Below are 22,431 nucleotides of genomic sequence, written 5' to 3'. Positions count from 1 at the left end.
ATGTGTGCAGAATACATGGAAAATCTTTTAAAGTTACCAGGTTGACAGGGGGTGAAGAAGCCCTTTTCTTAAAACTAATAAGAGCTTGAAGGTTTACAGTTTCAGCGTATTTTTACACCTTTTAGTCTATTTGTGGACTATATATTTGGAAACATTTAAACGTTTCCCCTTCACAAAGCCTTGATGATACCATAGTCTGTTGTCTGTTCCTCTGTAAGCTCTGTAAGTAAGAAAGTAAGAAGTTAGTAGTAACTGCTGTGAATCCTTGTCACGGTAATAGTGGAATCATTCGCATGTATAAGTAGAGTTCACAATATTTTATTATTTTTAATTCTTGTCTGTAGCTTATTTTCTTAAAATGGGAGACTTTGGAATAAATTTACTGTATTTGCATTTTAAATTATGTTCTTCTCTAGTTCTTTAAGTATTTGGTATGACTGAAATGAGTTATTTTGACATGATATATATGTCAATAGAAAAACTTTTATAATTTACATTATGGATTTATCATTTTGAAGTGAATTATATAGTTAATGGTACAAATTTAAATTATTATATAAATAAGCACTTTTTCTGGATATCTTTTTTTATCTGCAAAGAAATGGAATAAAACAATCTTGTCACTGTTAAAATTATAAAATGATAACATTACAAACTTTAAGTTCACAGATATGATTATCATAATTTACAAAAATGAAAGCTGATAAAAGCATTCATTTAAAGCTGTTCATTCAGAAATAAATGTACAGACACATGTGATTTCGCCGTGGAAGAGTTAAGTTTCTACTCATGAAAATCAGTATATAAGATTAGGAAATTTCACTGTAAAAGTGAGTTAAAGGAGCATGTTAAGTATTAATTAGATCTAGTGCAATCCTTGACTGTCGTTTCACATAAGAAGAGAGTACGTGCTCTTAGCTTGCTTTAGCCATTTAGAGAAAGAATAGGTTTATACATGTCTTAAGTATGTAAACCAAGTCCCTACAGGAAGGTGTGATTTGTACGTGGGAGGCTTAATTGGGTTTGTTCCCCAGTCAGGTGAAGTTAGAGCCTTACTGACTCATTTTACCGTTTGAAATGCTGTTCCTCTGTTGGTGTTACCAATTCTCTCTTGTCTAACCTCCTGTCCAGATTTATTATTATTATAATTATTTTGGTGATTTCTACCTCTTCAGCTTCCTCTGAGAATTCCCAGGGGGTCTGAGGCTCCTGACTCTGGGTTCGCATAATGGTGCTAGTGTCCTTGTCGAGGTCTCTGCTGCAGTAAATTTTTCAGTGAGACTATTGCTGTTCCTCTTTGTGAGTGATAAACTGGTGATAGGAATTTCTTAGCTGTTGCTTTGTTTCCCAGACTTGTGAGGTCAGTGGAACATGAATAAGCCCTCACAGCCTTAGTGAGCTACAAAGGTGGTCAGCTGTGTCGTGGCGGTGGTGTTCCTAACCCCAGGATTCCAGTTCACAGCAGTTCTCATGGTCCTTTTGAAGGTTAGAGCTAGAAGAAGCTTGAGATACCATTTTGTCCAACTTCTTCATTTTATAGCTAAAGAAACCAGCTTCACGTGCTCGTCCGGCCAGGGCCCTGCAGAGTGGTTCTGCTGTATGCTTTCCGGTGACGCTTCTGACCCTACGGATGACACGAGCACCCTGTGTGTATTTCGCACCCTCCTCATCTTTTACTGCTTCCTGTGCTAATTGTCTGCCTCTTCCTAAGCAGCCTTTTCACTAGATCTGAGGCTGCTTCAGCAGTAATCCTACCACAGCTCTTCGTTTAGCTCTTTCCTGCACGCACCAGGCACCTTACCAGCTGCTTCTGTGGTGCTTTGTCTTCACATCTCCCCCGTGCTGCTAGGAGACAGCGTCATCCCCCACACTGAGGCTCGAGTTAGAAACTGTTCAGGTATCGCCCTGCTTAGAAGGGGCAGAGCGAGGGTCTGAAGGCAAGTTTGTCTAACTCAGAAGCATGTGCTATTAACAAGCAAGCTACATTGTTCTTTCTGCTTGGAATGCTGAGCCAAACCCAACGCACTTATTTTAGCTCTTTTTAAAAAAAGTTTATGATGTTTTTTCCCCACAGTATCCTTACAGTTTGAAAGCAGTGTATTTTATTGTTTAATGCAAAGAAATAATACCAGCCCGTTTTCCTCCTTGGTTCTGCCGCGTGGAGCGTGGCCCGCCACGGGCACTGGTTCATCATGTGCTGCTTTGCGGGGCTTTTCCTTCTTTTGGCAGTGGAGGAGCCAGTGGGACAGCCCAGGTCACATTTCAGGAGCTGTCATTGTTTGTTTTTTTGGTACAGCAGAGATTTTTGTGTAGGAGAGTAAGAGACGAAACTATAAATGCTAATCGGGCCGGGTCTTGGCAACAATTAAAGGCCTTGCTAAGAGCTGGTCCTTCAAATGGACTCAAGGAGACTGTGATGTAACAAAATAAGTGTGTAAGGAGTGTTAATTTGGAAGTGATTCCATTGTGGACTGATTGTGGGAGAAACTGGAGGCAAGGGCATTAGTCAGTAGTTCAGCTGAGGAAGGAGAAGGATCTGGAAGAGTTGGTTCCATTAGGAGTGAGAAGGGGGTGCGTGTGCCCACCTGGACAGACTGGCACACGTTTCCGCAGCAAAGGCGGGCGTATTCAGGATCAGCAGAGAATTGCAGCTTGGAGTCTGCAGCCAGGACAGGCCAAGTGCAGGTCCCACAGGGCAAGGGAGGAACACTTTCCTGGAGGAGAAGAGGAAGTCGGGAGGGCTGTGTAAACAAAGAGCCCTGGCTTCGTGTTGGCCACGTCCTTGGGCTCGGCTGTGGCTGCGGGGCGTGAGAGCTCCCCCTTCTGGTCTCTTAGCTCGATTTGGTGGCTGTTTCTGTTGATTATTTTTTTTACAAGTGTAAAGGAGGGAAAGAGATTGCATGTAAAGGTGTTTCAGGGGGCATGGGGTTGAGAAGGGTAAAGAAGAGAGGGTGAGTTTCTCTCTGAGTTTCAAGAAATTGTGAGTTATCTTCCGCGCAAGTGATGGAAGGGGGCTTTGGGGAGTGAGGAAGAGAGGAGAGTGTTTGCAACCCTAGAAAATACAAAGGTGTGACTGCATTTGAGATTGCCAAACAGATTTAGCTGATGTCAGATTTATGTTTTGCAAATGCATTGAGGGCTGTGGCTGAGAGGATTAACGCAGAACAAATCTTCCCTTCCATGACACTGATAATGGCAATATCTCCTATTACATTTGTGAGAGGGTCACCACTTCTATACAAAGTGAGTGATTTTGTTTCTTTTTGGGGCTGTCAAGCTCAGCTGTCCATTGCTCTCATTTTCCTGTTCACATTTGTACTTAATAGCTTGAGACCATTTTTCACAACACTTAGCTTTCCTCCTACTTTCTACTTGTCATTTTCACGGTTCGCTTTTCTGGAGCGTTGATGCTTGCATATGCCTTTGGCCTTTTAAGGCCATGGTTGGTCTGTGTTTCTTGAGGGAGAGGAGTCAATCTTTGTGAGCGTAATATACTTTTAGAGAGTGGTCAGAAATAAAATCTTATAAATTCTGGGATCAGACATGTCTGTTTGAGTCATAGCTCTGTATTTACAGACTGAAGTGTTGCTTACGGCAAGATACTGAATCTCTCTTAATTCCTCATTTGCAAAATAGGGCTGATTTTACTAATCCGACAAAATTAGGATCAGAACGAATGCTCTCAAGTCCATAGAGTGTAGCACCTGCTGCACAGAAAGCACTCCACAAATGTGAGCCAGTCGTTTTATTGCTATGTTGTAAGGCCATGAATGTTTATTAATTTGTGATGAGGACTAGATGAAACTGCTTTATGTAGACTGTTGCTTTTATAGTTCAGTAACAAGTTTGAGAATTTCACTGCTTTATAGACTTCCAGGAAGATTTATAATTCTATAGTGTCAGGAAGGAGGAAACTTTCCTCTACCCCCTAAGTTCTTCTGGCTGGTCTAAGAATTACATTGACATGAGACAGACCAACAGGAGAAAATCAAACCAAAGTTTAATACCATGGGAGGGACCCAGGAAAACTGGTAAGTGGCCAGAACGGCTGAAGCCCTCACCCACCATCTTCAGCTGAAGACAAAAGAGGAAAAGAGGACGTTGAGGGTAGTGGTTTAGGACCTCAAAGAGGAGGAAAGCAATTCGCATGGAGACAGAACAGCGAATGTTTGGTAAACAGATGCTTGCTGGGCCAGGCAGGACAAGGGGGCACAGAGTGCCTCTGATGTCCAGGCCCTGCCTGGTTTTCCCCCTACACCTGGCAGGTACTCTTTGCAGATGTCTCTGGCCGTAGCTGTCTTCTGGGAGCAGGCCCTCTGTCTAAATTCCTTTAGGCAGATACAGAGGAGGGTCGAGAAAAACTTCCTGTCTTGGTTTCTTAAAAATAATCAGCCTAAATACATCCTCATGCCAAAGAGACACATTTTGGGGTGGCAAATATTGCTTGCCTGTAATAGCAGAAGAAGTATTTTCAGGACGTCTCTGAGCCGTAAGACCATGGAACCGACACAGAAATCATCAAGTCCATTTGCTTAGTTTTTAGATGGAAAAACCATGGACAGATGATAAAGATGTTCAAACAAGATGTCTGTAAGAACAGTGAGTAATAACCCTGTTTTCAGACAAGCCAGTTAAGGTTATGTCTGATTTATGAAAATAAGTGGACAGAATTTTTATGGAGGGAAGGTCTTGAGATACAACATGCAGTAATCAGCACAGTATAGCAAGCAGATGCCCAGAATATCAAGTAAGCAGATTTCGTGTATCTGGACTTGGGCCTGGGCAAATGTATTTTTCTAAAACTTCAAGGGTGTGTCTGAGGTGTATCCCCAGTTGAGAACCTAGAAGATGCAAGGAATTTAAAATAAAGAAGTAAGATTATGGCCAGGTGAATGTTGAAAATAGTAATTGAAATTATAACTGGCGATACCACACTACTGTTGCCTAATGTCACAAGGCAGAGCACTGCCGGGCTCTGACAAATGCAGGAAAACTCAACAGAACTGTTTCATGAGAGTTTTGACCCTCATTTTCTGGAGAGGAAAACATTCTGGAGACTCAGGGCATTGGCATGTCTCTAGGAATGTCCTATAAAACATATGACTTCAGAAATGTTCATATTCATAAAATTTACATGTACAGATTTAACCCAGTCTCTTGTGATTTGCTAGCTTTTTGTATAATAGTAATTATTATTATATTGAACAACTCTTATAATAATAACAACATACCAAACAGACCAAATTACTTCTAGCATCTTGTAAGTTGAGAGGACACATCCCTGCGATTTTCAGGGAACCTGTAGAAAATCTCCAAGGTAGTTTTGGTTGTAAAACATACTCTGCAAGTTTTTGATTTTTTTCTGTATTTGGAATCTGAGTTTGGGAAGGCAAGATTTTAAAAGTTGGAAGATTTATCTGTCTGATGAAAATGGGGTCCATAGGTGCCTGTGAGCCACACGTGGTTATCTGTTTAATCAAAGTGCCAATACAATACTGAACAGTAAATCTAGACGGTAACCCGATGGAAGGCTGCTTCCGTAAATGAGGAACTCCTGTACTCCTCCTCCTCCGTAAATAATAAAAGACGTAATAAAGTCAGTTTCAAGCGCAAAAAATTATCCTGTGAGGACGGAATTTTGGGCACCTTGGGGGCGCATGAAGGTGAGAATGATCTCTCCTGTTGGAGGCACAGGCACTGACCAGTATCCAGGGCAGCAAGTCCATCAGAACTGAGTGAGCTTGACACTTTTCAAAGCCAGGGATTAGCAAACGTTTTAAGTTGTATTCATTGCACACTGATGCTCTAACACTTATCTTGACGCTTTAGGACCTATTGCGGAGATCTGCACGGTCACACTGATTTCGTCGTCACCATCACCATCGCATGTGTGGTGCTTGTGTTGGCATGCAGGGATCCATGACTGCTGTCCTCACGTGAACTCACGTGTCTTTTAAAAATTTATCAGTTTTGATTTCTAATACAGTACATTTCAATAGTTGTTATGTAAACAGTGGCTCTTCACTGTCCTCAAAAAGTCCCAAGAATATAGAGGTAAAAAAACAAAGTATAAAAGCCCAAGAATCGCTGTTTTAGGGTCAAACTATTCTTTGAAAACAAAAACATTTGCACAGTTATATTTATCAGGCATTGCTGGTCCTCGTGTAGTCTTAACCTCTCATATTAATGGTAATTTTTAACCTAAGTAACTAACTTCTGTTTCATAGGAAAAGGAAAAAAAAAAAGCAAACACTTGCAAGGTGGATAACTGAGCACCTGTGTCCTGCCAGACCTCACGATACCCATAGTACCACTTTCTAAAGCCCCCTTGCCCCCTTTACATCTTTGTAAAGTGGCAAAAATGAATAGGTTCATTATCATGACCCAAAGATACAGCCTTTTTATAGCACACAAAAATAAGAAGTATGTAAACTTAATTATGCTTAGTAGCCAGTGTATTAGTGTCCTGTCTTAGAAATTATGTAGGTTAGTAGTACAATGTATAATACAATGAGTGTACATTAGCTCAATGTCAGTTCAATATTTTGGTTACCTAAAGATTGTGGAAATTATGCTTAAGCAGATAAATTATAAAATACAATTACTGTTGAAATGAAGTTCATCAGGATAATGATACATTTTGATTGACTAGAAATGTACATTTTTTATACCCTTAAATCATATGCTGTGTTAGCTTGTAGTTCAGTAAACCTGTATACATTTAGGAAGAACAAACCCAAATAGGATGAGTGTATGCTTACATTATACTTAACACTCGTAAGTCAGAGAAGTCACAGCTGTATTTATTCAACTAATGATAAAACTAGATGTTTGCCAAAGATTTACCTTAATATGTGAATTTTAATTCTCTAAGAATTTTTTTGAAGTCTAGCACACTTGAAGTAATAGAAGTTCAATTTTCTTATTTTATAGGATTTTTAGGAATAATCAGTTTATGTAGATTTCTCTCTATAGACCAATCAGGACAGAGCTCCTTTAATTTATTTAAAAATTATTTGGAAGTACTTTATTTTTCAGAGCAGTTTAAGGTTCACAGCAAACAGAGAGGAAGATGTAGTGGTTTCCTAGGTCCCGTGCCCCCGCCCTTGCACAGCCTCCTCCAGCATCAGCATCGTTTGCCGGAGCGGTCCCGCCTTCACCAGGGACAGACCTACACGGACACAGCATCACGACCCAAAGGCCATCCATCGTTTACCTGAGGTTCCCTCTTGCTGTCGGACATTCTGTGGGTTGACAGATGTGTGATGACACGTATCCATCATCATAATATCACACACATGCTCTCACTGCCCTGGAACCTTGCTGTGCTCTGCCTGTTTGTTCTTCCCTGCCATCCCCATCCCTGGCAACCTGTTGTCTTTTTATTGTCTCTATACTTTTGTCTTTTCCAGAACATCATAATCATACAGTATATGGACTTCCCAGATTGGCTTCTTTGATTTGATAATGCGCATTTAAGTTTTCTCCATGTTTTTATGGCTTGGTAGCTTATTTCTTTTTCGTACTGGGTAATATTCCATTGCCTGTAAGTACCGCAGTTCATTTATCCATTTACCTACAGAAGGACATCTTGATGGCTTCCAAGTTTTGACAGTTATGAATAAAGCTGCTATGAACATCCGTGTGCAGGAGTTTAATTCATGAGACTTTATAATCTAGTTTATTGGTATTCTCCAGAGACAGAATAATTTCACACTAATTCGATAAGAGCAGAGACCTTTCCGAATTATAGACATATAGACTCAGATACCAAAAATTTTGGTGGTGTTAGGTATATGTCTATATGTATGTGTATGTATGTATACATACATATACACACATGTGTATGTATATAGTGAACAGATAGATATGTAGAAGCTGAAAGATATATTTTTGAAAGTAATGCTGTGTTGCACAAGGCTTTTTTAGTTACGTTTTTGGTTGTTACTCTTATGATATCAGAGATGAAAATTTTGCCAGATATTGAACAAATGAACTTCACCTAGGCAATTAGCATGAACCTAAGGCTGCCTTAAAATTATTTATCGAATACTTTTTTTGCAAGGTACTGGTCTGGCGACATAAGGCTGCAGACAGGGAGACGCGTGGTCCTTACTGTCTGGGAGTCTTACTAGGAGAAGGAAAATGATCTGGGGATCAGAAGTGAGCAGGTGTCCTGTCTCTGCTTCTAACTTGAATTTCGGAGTTTAAGGAAGTCATTTTTGCTCTCTGAATTTCAGTTTTCTCCTCTGTGAATGGGGGATACAGGAGCCAATGGTTGCTTATCCTATTACATGTTGCTTCTACATGTAATCCTGACGGAAGGCCAGGTGTAGCACGTGCCAGGAAAGTCACTAGCAGTGCAGCCTGACGTGCTGGGAGGGAAGACATCGGACATTTAAGTAAGCTAAGAGGTGAGTGGTTAGAGAGCAAGAGGAAGTGGTTAGTTCAGACTAATTTTCATTATGGTGGCAATATTTAGTGTACTTTTGGTAGCTTCAAGAGTAAAAAGGCTTGAGGAGGGAAGACCATGTTTATATAGGATAGCAAAAAGTCACTTTAAAAGAAAGATTGAAGACAGAAATGAGAACTAATTTCTACAGCAAGAATTAGCAGAGATGGAAAGAGGATAAGTAAGTGAATACACATTATGCATTATTTTTTTCTAACACTGGATGAATAAAGGTAAATATAAAAAGTTGCCTGCTTAGGAAGACCGCCTGGTCCAGTAGGGGAGACAGATTAATCACAGGGCACTGCGTGTGCTGTAACCGTTCAGGTGAGATTGCTTCACAACCGCGAGTGGAGGGTTTAGCTCTGGACAGTGGTGGTAGGTGTGCCTCCCCCTGTAAGATTAACGGAGAGAAGGAGGAACAGATGGCCGGGGCTTGACTGATAGAGAACGATACTCTTCCAGGAAGACTGAGTTACAAGTATCTTTGTTTCCTAGCTCTTCGTGATTGTCATTCTTACGCTGGCATGACCTGTGAGAAAGGGGCCATGGGATGTGAATGAGGCACATTTATCCCAGAGCCTCTGCGTCCGTCCTGTCTTCATCACCGTCTGTTGCTTCCCCAAGAATTGAAGTTGGTACATACGCAACAATGACCGTTGAATTGTTGTACTCGAAGGGTGTGGATCTTCATTGATTATTCCTGGGATTCAGGGTCATCGGAGGCCAGTGTTGAGGGTGCCACTGAAAAGAAAGCCATTTACAGATGTCTAAGCCAGCACTGGAAGGCTGTTTGGGAAGAGACTGTCGTTGTGGTGTTGGCTGCATGTTTGCCTGCATTCTGGTCGGGAGGAGTGCACGGAAGGGGATCTGTGAGCCTTGTTCGTGGACCCCTGGCTGTGTTCCTGAAGTCGGTCGTCCTTCAGGGTAAGAGTGAAGGATACTCACATACAGTTAGAGTGACTGATTATCATGCCCTGTTGTGTTAGAAGAGCACAATGATGAAATTACTTTGTGATCTGAAATAGAAGCAGAGTGATAGCTAGAGACTTTAATTTTATTTCTTGCCTTAAATAAAAGACATTTTTTGATAATATAAATTGGAGTTTGAATTCTGTCAGTTATATGCTCTGTTCCATCAAACTTGGGCAGGCATTCAGCAAACCAGAGGTGGTGGTCAAGTTCCCTTCCTGCCCTGCCCTGTTTTTCCCCAGGTTCCCCCCCCCCCCTTTTTTTTTTTTTTTTGGTAGCATTTCTGTTTTCACTGCCCATTTCCATTCTTTTTCTTTTTTCTTTCCTTCTTCTTCTTCTTTTTTTTTTTTGTGGTCCAGTTCTACTTATTTTTAAACCTTAGCTTAAAAATTAATTCTTCATTGAAGGCTTTCGTGACCTCCAAAGCAACCTGTCTGTACTGCAGTATAGCCTCTTGGGTTTAACTCTATATTTCAGTTTCCTTCCTTCCTTCCTTCCTTCCTTTCTTTCTTTCCTTTTCTTTTTTTTTTAGAATGTCCATCTCTCCCTTACTCTGCATGTGTGTATCTTGAAGGAAGAGGGGCGGAGTCTTCTCATTTTCCAATCACCAAGTCTTGCCCAGCGGCTGGTACCTAATAAGGTCTGGATAAAAGGGTTTAAATGACCAGATGACTGAGTGCTGGGTCAAAGGAAGTTGAATAAACGCATGATGGATTATTTTAACCTTCTTGGAAAAATAGGAGCAGGATAATCTGCTAAGTGGAATAGATTATAAGAGGACATGGAATATTAAATTTAGAAGGATATCAGACTAGTGTTATAACAATATAATAGGACTTCATCAAAATATGAGTGAAAAGATGTGGCTCAGCAGAGGCCCGGCAGCATAAAGGTTTAGTCGGTCCGTGACTGTTCGTGACGAGGCCTGACTTGTGTGTTCTCTCTCTCTCATGTTTCTGTAGAGGGGGGTAAACAACTAAAAACCAGTATATGTTGGCACACTAGTGTGTGCTCCCACGCTGGGTGATAAAGATGCCTTTAGAAATGTTTTGAGAAACATGCACATGTTACAGCATTTTTAAAAATTGATGTCTAGTCATTTACAATGTGTCGATTTCTGGTGTGCAGCACAGTGTCCCAGTCATGCATATACACACATATATTCGTTTTCATATTTTTTCATTAAAGATTATTACAAGATATTGAACATAGTTCCCTGTGCTGTACAGAAGAAATTTTTTAAAAATCTATTTTTATATATAATGGCAAACATTTGTAAATCTCAAACTCCCAAATCTACATCATTATTTTTTAATTACAACCATAATAAAAATTCCATTAATTAGGCAAAATCTTAGTAGAAACTAATTAAGAAAACTTGGTCTAATTGAAACTGTTACCAGTTTGAATTACACTTCTGAATGAATAATAGGAAGAAACTTTGCATTATGCAACAATAGAAACACATTTTCAATCGTATCCTTCAGCTTTGTCTTCACTGGCCTTTTGTAACTGCAGCCAGCTAGCTAGTTGGCTGATTCTGAAACACACATACTCAGCACTGAGAACTTCTCACGTTCAGCATGGTCTGCATGGTTTAGGAAGAATGTTCCTTATTAAAAATTTTTTATACATCCATCACTTCAAAAAATATTTTTCTTCTTTTAATAATTTTAAAGAGGTTTGGTCAAAGTGAATAAAGTCTTTCATATTTGAAGTTGAGGTGGATTGATTGCTGGGCGTTTTGTAATTCTGCTTCTTGCATCAGTCATCAAATCTAAATTATTTGGAAATAATTTATTAAATCTAAATACTTTCAAAATAAATAAATTAGCTATTTTAAAAAACCAAATTTTTTTTTTGCTACTTTGGATTTGATTCTGTCATTTTTAACTATTAGTTGATCATCTCAGACATAGAAAAAAATGTAGTTGCATTCTGTACCAATGACTGTTTTTCCAAGTGGAAAGAATGAATTGTCTTGAACCAGTTTTTCATGTGTGACGGTTAATTGTTATTTCACTATGAGTATATACATTATATATGAACATACATTTCTGAGACAAATTGATTTCTTACTTTTAATGAAATTAATTTTTATAAAGAGACAGTGGCTGATTTAAGAGAATTATAATTGTATCATGACAGCATACTTCATTTCATATTCTAAACATTTTATCAGTGATCTATCTAAATAACCCTAAAGCATCAATTATTTCTTATCAGCTTGCTTTGTCAATATACATATAGCATTATCTTTTTTGTACATTCTGTGTCTAAAAAAGAAGAGTCAGAATAGTATAAATGGCAAGCATGTGGGTAAATCCTTAAAATTAAATCCAAGATCATCGTCATGATTTTGTCTGTCTATCTTTCTTCACATAGGCAAGATTCATTTCTGTTGTCAATGCAGTGCTAGAGAGCTCAAGACAAAGTGTGGTCGCATTCCTGTTTCACTTGCATGCTTCTCTTATATTTTCTGCTGTGAAAATGTAAAAATTTCATTGCAAACAGAGAAACTAATTTGGAAAAACATAGTGATGTTTTAGAAACTTTTCTTTATAGCTGAGGTGTTTATTGGAAAATAGAACCAGCAAACTCCTGTTGAAAAGGTTTTTGCATGTATTTTAGAAAACAAAATTTGAAAGCCCCTGGAAAAAGTGACCTTATTTTTCTGCTGAAGGTTGAACAGGTTTTACTTTAATGAATTCTTAAAAGTGAAGGATTTTATATTTATTTTTATGACCCTGAAATTATTATATTCTAACCATGCAAATGATTCAGACCAGTCCTGGAAGGTCTGACATTATTCAGCAACCTATGGAAATTAAAAATAATAGATGATGCAGACTGAGAGAGATACATGTGGTTTCACAAAGACTGACTTTTAATTGAACAGTAAACATTCGACAAAAGTAAATTTGTAGTTCAGTCCTGTAAAGGACTTTGAGAGAAACAGAGTTAAGGAATAAACTATTTTTTCAAGGTGGTGAATCAGAAGCAATTCTCCTGAAGTCAGGAGGAAAAAGTAAATTTAACATAGTCTCTCTACTAGTTCAAAATGTTATATTTCAAAAATTGTTTTTTTCATTTTTAGCTTAAAAAGTTAAAATTAGTTAACTATGAAACTAAGGATGGAAACAAAATAGCATATTTTTAGATATTACTTGGGAGAGTAATTAAAATCTTTCAAATTGATATAAAATCAATATTAATTTACATGGAATATGTGACTTTGAAGTAATCTTGATCACTGTAACTGTATAGTGCTTTAAAAAATGCCTGTCAGGGAAATTTCTTTTTTAGGAAGAGTGGTAGTTGGATGAGACTTGTGGGTTATAAAAATCAGTAACTAACCATAAATTGTCGTCACCTTACCTTTTTGTTTGATGATTTCCATTTTCCTCTCCTCTCAGTATGTAATTAATAGATAAGCTCTTTTAAAGTAACATTGCCGGATTGTTTACTGATGTTTACAATTGAAGCTTGAAATACAATTGGGGAAGATAACTAGATACGAAGGCACTTTGCTGTTAAAGTTTTGAAGTTTAAAAAATACCCTCTATTAGCTGGAAATGTTGAACTTGATCAGCATATGGTGCCAGCCAGCCTCATCCCCACCCGTTCTTTTGTTGTCTTGTTATTGTTACAAGGCTTAATGACAGTTGTAAGCCATAGTCCTGGATGTGGGGGTGGGTCCACCCTGGGGAGAGGAGGAGGAAACAGCAGTGTGGATTATGGAAATATGGATTGATCTAAAAAGAGACCCCTTGTGTAAGAATGGGGCTCAGAGAAAAGCTGGGGAAACTGAAGAAAAGATGATAGAATATGATGTGAAAATGATCACTTGAAGTCTTTCCTTTCATTCCCAGCTGCTATGTTTTGGAGAAAAGGAATGCATTTGTGTGTTAAGGGGGAGCCAAAAAAGGCCAGATGAATGGTATTATTTATTAGATATATTTTCATTTTGAGTGAGATAAATTATGTGCATTTTAATAGACTTTGCATATGTTAGACTTTTTAAGTCTTAAAGACATAATGTTAAGTATGCTATTTCATAGAAATGTTTCAAGTAGTAAACAACATTTGATTAATGTTTGGCCTTTGAATAGACCTAATTTCAAAGATTAACTTCAAGGTTGTTATATATTAAGTATTTTAACTAAATATAATGCTGGATATTATATCTAAAATATGAAGGGTTTTTTATTACTTTTATAACTTAGTTTTTCAAATACATGGTTACACATGTATTCCTATATATTTTTCTGGACAAGTGGTAATGTTGCAGTTTGTCTGGGTAAGCTCCTACTAAATGGTAACATGTATCTTTATGCTTAGCCTAGCTGATCACAAAAGACAACAATGCAGTCTAGTGGTCATTTTTGCTAATGCAGACACAGGTCCGTGTGGTTTTAACTAGTTTCTGATGTGCTTATGTGCATTGAAGGAAAGGTTGTTACCTGATGCTAAAGGTTGGAAAAAGTTAGGCTGGAAAAGAGCGAGCATGAAAGCTTAGGAATCTGGCGTTTGGGAGGAGGATCATGTTTTGAGGGGTGTTTTGTTTTCGGTTTTGGATATGCCAGGTGCTCTGGTAGGGATGTCTTCTAAGTAGCAGGAAGGTTCCGACTGGAGTCAGGAGAGGATGACAGTGTGGCTTCCCACGGCTGTTTGGTATCTGACCTGGGTTCTGAACCTTGCCTTCGGGCCAGAAAAGTCCAGGCTTTTGTCCATCATGTGAGGCAGAGAGACTGGACTCCCCGTGGAGAGATGGGGGCTGAAGACAGAACCCTGGGAACACCAATGGGGAAGGCGGTGTGAAGTCGCCTGAAAAGAAACGAGGAGGTTAGGAGTGCGCTGGACGGGTTGGATACGGACCCCTAGGGCAGGTGCTCGTAAGCGGACCCTTAGCGTCCTCAGGTCAAGAGGCAGATCGCTGTCCCCTTTCAATCCCAAGTGTCTCATACCTCGTAGACACTGAATAAGCACATGTTGAATGAAGAAGTGATACACGTTGCAGAAAAGTCGAGGATGGTAAAGACTGGATGACACTAACAAGGCCGAGAAGACTCGGCAGCAGCAGGTGATGGACTTGCAGAATGTTTGTCAGACCTGCAAGAAAATTTTCAGTGACGGAAAGAATTATTTTAGTTTTACTTTTTAGCCCACCAAAGGTTGAATCTACTTTACAGCATTTACCTTAGTCTGCTTCAGTGAATGTCAGTCTTGTGTTTTATAATTACTCCTTATTTTCCATATATTCCAATACGATAATACATTGTAAAGAATAAATAGAAGTTACGAGATAATTTATTTAAGATAATTATTAATCCTTAACTGAGAAAATTTATCAAATAACTATATATACATATATATATGTATATATGTGCACATATATATAGTTTCTGGTTTATTGAGTAAAATCTTTTACAAGAGACTCAGGAAATTGTGTTTTCTCTTTAAGGTCATTTATGCCAAAGCAGACTAGATGAGGGAGTGATCAAAACTCATTGCTATTTGGTGAGGCATGTTTGGTGGCTTTCTCTGTGAAAGAACCAGTGTTCACAGTTGAATTTCCCATAGAAAGAGTTCTGCGTGACAAGAACTAAGACCAAAATTGGCACCTTTACTTATAATCTCAGCAAGGGGCCAAAGGTTACGTCAGCAGGGAGTGTGAGCTATAGGGTTTTATTCCAGGAGGTGGATATTCTATAAGGGGTGGGGCAGAATAAGTTTGCAGCATAATAGCCCACAAAAATTTTGTTCAGAATTTCAAGAAACATTCATTCAAAGGAAAAAAAAGACCACGTATGACTATAAATTTAGTTGTAGTTTGACATATTAAAAATGATGGGCGTGCACATTTTTTATAAAATAAAAATCTTGTAAAATTTAAGGTAACCTAAAAATACAAAAAAATTTAGAGTTCTTGGAGTCTTGATTTTCAGCCCTGCTTGCTAACTGTATGTGAATAAGGTTTATTTTCATTACTGAGTACTTAGTTCCTGCTTTAAATTGAAGGGAATAAAAACATCTTGCAAACTTCATGAATGGACTTGCTGAAGGTACCCCTACCCCAGGCGTTCACCATCTGAGCTGCAGTTTTCCGTGCCTTCGTCTGACCGCCAGAGAGGCGGCTTCGGCCGAATCTGCAGCTTTCTACTCTTGAGCCCAAGATAATTAAATAGCCTCTCCACCCACCATCGTCAGCTCTGTTACTACTAACCTTGTTTAACCTCACCTGCCTGTGTCAGTCTAGCATCAGTCACTTGCTCTGGTGTGTCCCTTGTTCTGATTTGTGACAGATGATTTTGTTTCAGATTTTAAATAATATACTTCTGATTTAATCCCTTGGTATTTTGCTCCTCTGTGAGAAGGAGAATCAACTTTAAGTCCTTATTTACAAGTCTGTTGTTTGAAAGAACTGAGATGTTTGCTTTTACTGTAAGTCTAGTATCTTCAGTAGTGATAAGCACTCGAACACACGAGCAGCATTGCTTCTTTGCCTCCGGACTTAATTTCAAGGGCCTTGAACGACCTCGGGCGGGTAAGGCTCACGTTTGTGATTGCATAGGACCCCATCTCTCCTCCCAGGATTTCTTCACATTGCCGCCCGCTGCATTTTTTCATTTACCTGGTGGAACTTTGGTTCTGAAGTATGAATTGTATGATCTTAACTATTCATGTATGTGGACAGAATCCACCACATAGAGACCAAGCAGGATCAGATTTAGGCACTGCTGGTTATATGTTGGAACCTACATGAAAACACAGTGAAAAAAGTGCCCAGCGTGGGGAATGATGGCTGAAGCTTCAGCTGTGAGTTCAACTCCTGATGCTGACATTTGCTGCTGTGTGACTTTGGGCAAGTTACTCCGTCTCTTTACCACCCTCCTCCCCCCAAACCACCACATAACAGATGTAAAGTGCTTAGGTCAGAACCTGGCACAGAGTAAGCAATTGTTTTATCGTCTCTTTATTTAAGAAGATAATCAGAAAGAAAACATGCAGACTCGTAAATCACGTTTCCTTGAGCTGCCTACCAAGGCAGATCGACTCTGATGGTGCGAGAACAGTCTCTGCACATGAGTTCCGCCAAGTTTCTCAGGGCACGGGGGGAGGGGGTGCCAGGCGCTGGCTAGGCCGGGGGCGGGGGCCCAGAGGTGAGCCCGCCCTCAGAGATCTGGAGATCCATTTCTCCTGACCAATCACGTCAGTTGTAACAGCCAGGACTTTCACTTCGCTTCCAGCTTGGCTGATTTCTGCTCACTGATTAACGTGCTCTGTGATGGTAACCCCGGCCGTGGCCAAGCACTCTGTAACCTGTCTTGACGCCAGTCCTGAGGAAAAGAAATATGCTTATGTTTTCATCATCATATGGGAAGATGTAGTGATTTCATAATTTGGGAATTTTATAATAAAGTTGCTAGTTGAGGGGGGTATAAAATGTGAGGAACAATATCAGTTGTCCATAATAATGGACGACTGTACAGTCATGTCTCTCACTCCTCCCGTACCTTTTAATCAGTGCTGTTACCTTTCTCTGTCTTCGTCTGGGCCAGCTTGTCTCTCTGGAACAGCAGACATTTTATCCGCTACCTCCTGGACGTCTCCGCTTTCCTCCTGTTTACTTCTTAGCCGTGTCCCGCTCTCTGCGAGCCTCTGCAGCCATCTTATTTCAGGCCATCACCTCTCACCTCGATTATTGCCGAGGACTTCTGCTTTCCCAGCCTTTCCCAGTCTTGTCCTTTGAAAGTCCGTTCCATACACTATAGCCAGAATGACCTTTCTAAAACTCAAGTCAGTCATGTTCCTCCTTAGCTTTAAATCCTTTAAGGCTTCCCTGATTCTCTTAGGTAGGCTGACCATGATTTATGGTCCAAACTGAGATGCTTATTATTAATTTTTTCACTGATAACTTATATTTGGTGCAGTGCAGATCTCAAGTGTACAGTGAAATGAGTTTTGACAGGTGCATACACTTATGCAGCACACAGTCCTTTAAAGATGCAGACTGCTTCTGTTACTCCAGAAAGTTCCCTCTGGCTGCTCCCTGGCTCCTTCCTGTGCCCGCAGCCCGCGGATACCACTGTTCTGATTTGTGTCCCCATAAGTCATGACGTGGACACTTTCAAGAGCAGAAGGGATTGCTGTTGATGATTATGGTGAGATGATAGGTACGTGTCGGGTGTTCCGGGTAAACCAGGGGGTGGTTTCCCTGCCCTTTGTATCAAGTCTGAAGTTCCTAACTGGCCTAAAGGTCTTGTGCTGTCGTCCGTCCCCTGCTTATCTCCCAGCCACGTTCTCCGTCGCTCTCCCAGCCTCCGCACTTCTCTTGCTCACCTCTAGACCTTTCTGGGCTTCCTGTGATGGGCAGACCGTCCTTGCCGCCTCTGTACTTCCCTCTCCTCGTGCTGCAGCCGGGCCAGCCTCTCTCCTCTCCTTGTTTCTCCGTGTCGCTATGACTTCCTCCCTTGGGACCTGCACTGCACTCCTCCGGGGACCCCCTCCTGAACTCGCTTTACGCGTCTGTCTTCTAGGCTCCCTGGTGCTTTCCGCTTTCCCCACCAGTGCTCTTACCGAGTTACGTTGTCATTGTCTGTGATGGCTGTTCACACAGTAAATATTTGCTAAATGAATATGCACAAACCTACATAAACATTAACTTACATAAGTAAGTTCACTTTAAGTTTGAGTAAATACGAGTTAGTACTGATTAGACTGTATACCTCTTTAAGTACATAGTCCTCGGAGAACAGTCTGTATTTTATACCTGTGTAATTAAAATTTAATTCTCCCAGACGAAGCCTCCGAGTAGGTAAACAGACAATCAATTATGATTTTTCAAACTTCTAAAAGATACCATTTTCCCATTTCTACTAGGTGATCTTATAAACTCCAAGGGCCTTCAAAGGCATAGAGAAATAATTCGTAAGTGCACTGTTGCTCCCAGAAAAGAATAACCATCTAAAGATACATTTTTTCAAACACCTTAAAGTGTAGGGCCCCTGATTTATGCTCTGAAACTTAAAGCAGCAGAAAAACAGCAGGATTTCCACCTGGTTTATCAGAGGATTCACTATTGGGGGAAAATTAAGCAGGGCAGGCATAGTTCGAAACTGGCTCAAGACAGCTTAAAAGAAAAGGGAAAATTGTAATGAACTTCTCTAGAACACGTATCTCTGCTTGTCATCCATAACACAGAATTCATGACCTTAACGTGTGACTTGCCCCGTGAATGGAGAATATTTACACAAACATCATGGCAGATACCATCGTCTGCACGTGGTGTAGGTGTAAAGAACGAGAGGAATAATACGAATCAAGCGTCTGGTAGAGTCTGCAAGACTGGGGGGAAGTACAAAGTAAAGATTAACAAAGAACACAGAGGGATTGACTCAGAATTGAAGAAGGTAGAAGACATGATTCAGGAATAGAGGGCAGCGGAGGAGGGAGGGCGCCTCTGCCAGTGTCGCAGCCAGGACGCTGAGCAGGGGAGGCAGCAGGACGCACTTCCATTGGTCGGTTGGCCAGTGCCTTCTGGAGAGCTGGTGATTAATCTCTAGCAAGTGGATTGATAAATAAGTACATGAAGAAGGAATTTTGTTAACAAACCCTCCCTTAAATGAAAAATGTCTGTTGGCGTGACTCTTTGAATATATTTTTAATTCAAAGGAGTAGCCAGTGCGGTAGGCCCCCCATCGGCTCGTGTACACACCGAAATCAGGAGAGATGCGCAGCGTTAACGGAGTCTGCTGCTACCGTGTCCGGTTAAACAGAAGTAGCTGGACATACTCAGATCTGTGTCTCTATCCATATGCACCTGTATTAACTAAGTATGTTAAACGTCTTCCAAGGAGGCAGATAAATTATTCAGTATGATGTTTTTCATCATTTTCTATCTCAGTATGTTAATGCTTTGGCCTAGGTAGGCCATTGGACACAGGACCTTAAATGTTGTAGTTACTCAGTAAATACTTGTCGAATGCTTAAGTATCTTCTTTGTTTGAATTCATATGACACTTAAGAGTTCTGAAAACAAGCAACTAATTAATAAGAGTTAACAGTTGTTAGAGGGTTTATGTGCCTGACATTGTGTAATCATTTTACATGGATTTTTAACTTAATCCTCATATAAATCCCCCAATAAACCCCCACTTAATCCTACGAGGTAGATAATAACTTTGTGCATTTTTCTAGAGGAGGTAACTGGGGCATGTAGCCAGCAGCTTGCAGAGCCAGATTTGAAGGCTGCCTCGTGGCTGCAGAGCGCTGCGCACTGACCCCAGGGCCCGTCCTCTGCTGCCTGCCTGTGCCCATCAGGCACGTACCTGTTTCCTCGGATCTGGTCTTAAATTCTGAAAATTAGGAGATGCATTTCCTTCGCCCTCCCCAGCATCCAGCTGCGGGTTGGCGTCATGGTAGCTCGTCAGACAACTGATGTAAAACTTGTTTCTGTCTCAAAATTGAAGCATTTTCTACTTACCTTAATTCTCCTTATCTTGATTTAACTGACTGATACTCATTTTGAAATACCTCAGTATCTATAATGCAAATAAATCCCATAGGCCATGCTCCATTTTGTTATATAGATACTTCTTCTGACCTAGGAAATGTGACTAGTGAAAATAGGGGTGTATGAGGCCAAGCAGACTGGTCTGAAAGGAATGGGGGTTATATGGTTACTAGGGAAAAGGAGGGGCGTCTTCTTAGTGGCTTGTTCTTAGAGTTGGGTAATTGTTACTCAGATCATTGATTAAAAGTTAGTGTTAACCTAGGGATAAAAATCTGAAGGTAGTTTGTAATAGAATTTTTGACCAAAAAAACCCTCTGGAAATCCATGTATATATATGTATATATACATATATACATATATATATATATACACACACACACAAACAAACACACACACTTTCCTTTCATGCCTTTTAAATTCTTCTTTTTATCTTACTGAGGGAAATGTAGTCATGCCTTTTCTTTGCCAAGTAAAGCACCCATCTAATTGTAAGGGTGCATATATTTGGTAATGTCGCTCCGCCCTGCTTGGAATCTAGGCTTTTTCATTGACATTAGATTAAACTAAGGTGACTGTTTTTCAACTAAGAGGTCTCGTCACCTAAGACTGATATACATAGAACCAGAATGCTCGAAATTCATATTCCACAGTAGAGTTCTTTTTACAGCAGGATGTGTCTGCTTCATGGCAGCTATTTAAATCTTCCAATAATAAAAATTAATTAATTTTTGATAGTGAAAAATAACTTGATCAGATTTAACAGTCTCAGCAGTTTTAGCGTTAGAATTCACAGACATAGAGTGCTTTCCCTGATCGAAGGAAGAAGGGTGAGAAAGAAATCTACTTCTACCAGTGCAGGAAAGTAAAAACCAAGGGGCCGTCCCACAGCGGTCTCAGGTATTCCTTAGCCCTAAATTTAAGAGTCTCCAAGTTTCAAAAAACTTCTTTAGAAAATGAGATGATGTTTAAAGAGGCTACACATGTAATTTGCTGTATGAATGTAACTCTACCTTTTAATAAAGTTCATCCTGATCGAATCACCCTGCTAGGATGGCCATGCTCCCTTGGGCTTAAGCCGCCAGGGTCCAGGTGTGCACTAGGCGGCTGCAGCTCAGGGAATGTTTCTTTTGAGAAAAAAAAAGTTTACTCTTCTCCCGTGTAAAGCACAAATAGATGGAATGATCATATGGCATTAATCAATTCTCATTTATTTGGGGAGATAACATTCAAAATTAGGTGACCATCTTTGTAGAAATCTGTGGTCTTTGTGAAAAATTAGATTAAAATTGACAAGTCACCTCCTTTATACAAAATAATTTTGAAAGTGGTATTCAAGTGCATGAAATTATGTTTATTTGGAAACTGTCCTTATATACCAGTGTATTAGATTTCCCCTGAGAATTTTGGTATAACTTGAATTCTTACCTAATTAAAATTTTTGTGAGGAGTCTTAGGAAAGAAAATATGATACTTCACTCGAGCTTCTTTATAGTTGCCTGTTCAGTGGAAAATGATTGAATTTGAATCCTGACTTTCCCTCCAACCAGGCTAAGGCTGAGCTGAGTGCAGGGACCTGTTTCCCTGGCCAGCGACGAGCCTGGGAGGGGCTGTGGCCTTCTGGCCAACTGGGGTGAGGGAGAGGGTGGCCGGTGGGGCTTCGGGGGGGAGCCTCACCAGCAGAGGAAGCCTCCCCGGGAGCCTTCACCGGACACGTGGTGTCTTCACGTGACGTAGCAGAGTCTGGCACCTCATTTTGTGACCACGAGTAGAGGTGGCTGAGGACAAAGCCAGGACCCTCAGGACGGCAGGGGGAAGGGTGGACTGGAAGACACGTTGGGCTAGTCAGTCCCTGAGCCAGACGACCTAGTCGCCTTCCGCAGCGAGAGACTCGCTGTTGCTGTTACACCTTGAGCGCCCTTATCTGATACGATTAGTCGGGTTCCTCCATCACGGAAGCCATGCAAACCACGTCAAAGAGTTGACGCCCTGAGTGTTGGCAATCAGACTATGTTTTTTTTTGAAAAACTCTCCCAAGTGATTCTTACACCCTCTTATCTTCCCTCTAATTCTTTCTACCCTCCGTGGAAAACCTCTGGGGCAAGATGGTTGTGAAACCGAGTGAACAACACCTGATGAATGATGGATTATGCGGGTCAGGGAAAGGGAGAGGTCTGGACAACTGCCTGTGTTTGGTGTGGGCGGCGGGCTGGACGGCGCTGCCGGGCTAGGCGAGACGGAGAGAGGAGGAGTGTAAACCTGAAGGATGGCTGCAGTTGTGTTCATCCTGAATTTGAGGCGTCTGGGGAACACTGGTGCTGGAAGGTGGTTAGATGTGTAATCCAGGGCTCACAGAAGGATCTCAGCCGTAAGACTGAGAAATTTGGTTGCTGTGGTTGAACGCATGTGTGTGGGTGAGATTGCCCAGGCGGAAGCCGCATTTGCCGAGTGTGGACGAGAGGAGAACACGGGGGACATGCGGACAACGTTGTGT

General features: G+C 40.6%; 1 protein-coding gene across 3 annotated transcripts in view; it reads left to right on the top strand.

Moving 5' to 3' along the window:
- Positions 1–22,431, top strand: part of DENND1B (DENN domain containing 1B) — a 206,821-nt gene that overhangs the window by 55,719 nt on the left and 128,671 nt on the right. The gene's annotated exons all lie outside the window — the stretch shown is intronic.

The sequence above is a fragment of the Camelus dromedarius genome, chromosome 21 (genome assembly GCF_036321535.1).
Source record: "Camelus dromedarius isolate mCamDro1 chromosome 21, mCamDro1.pat, whole genome shotgun sequence".
NCBI classification, from domain to species: Eukaryota; Metazoa; Chordata; class Mammalia; order Artiodactyla; family Camelidae; genus Camelus; species Camelus dromedarius.
This window is presented reverse-complemented; position numbering and strand designations above follow the sequence as displayed.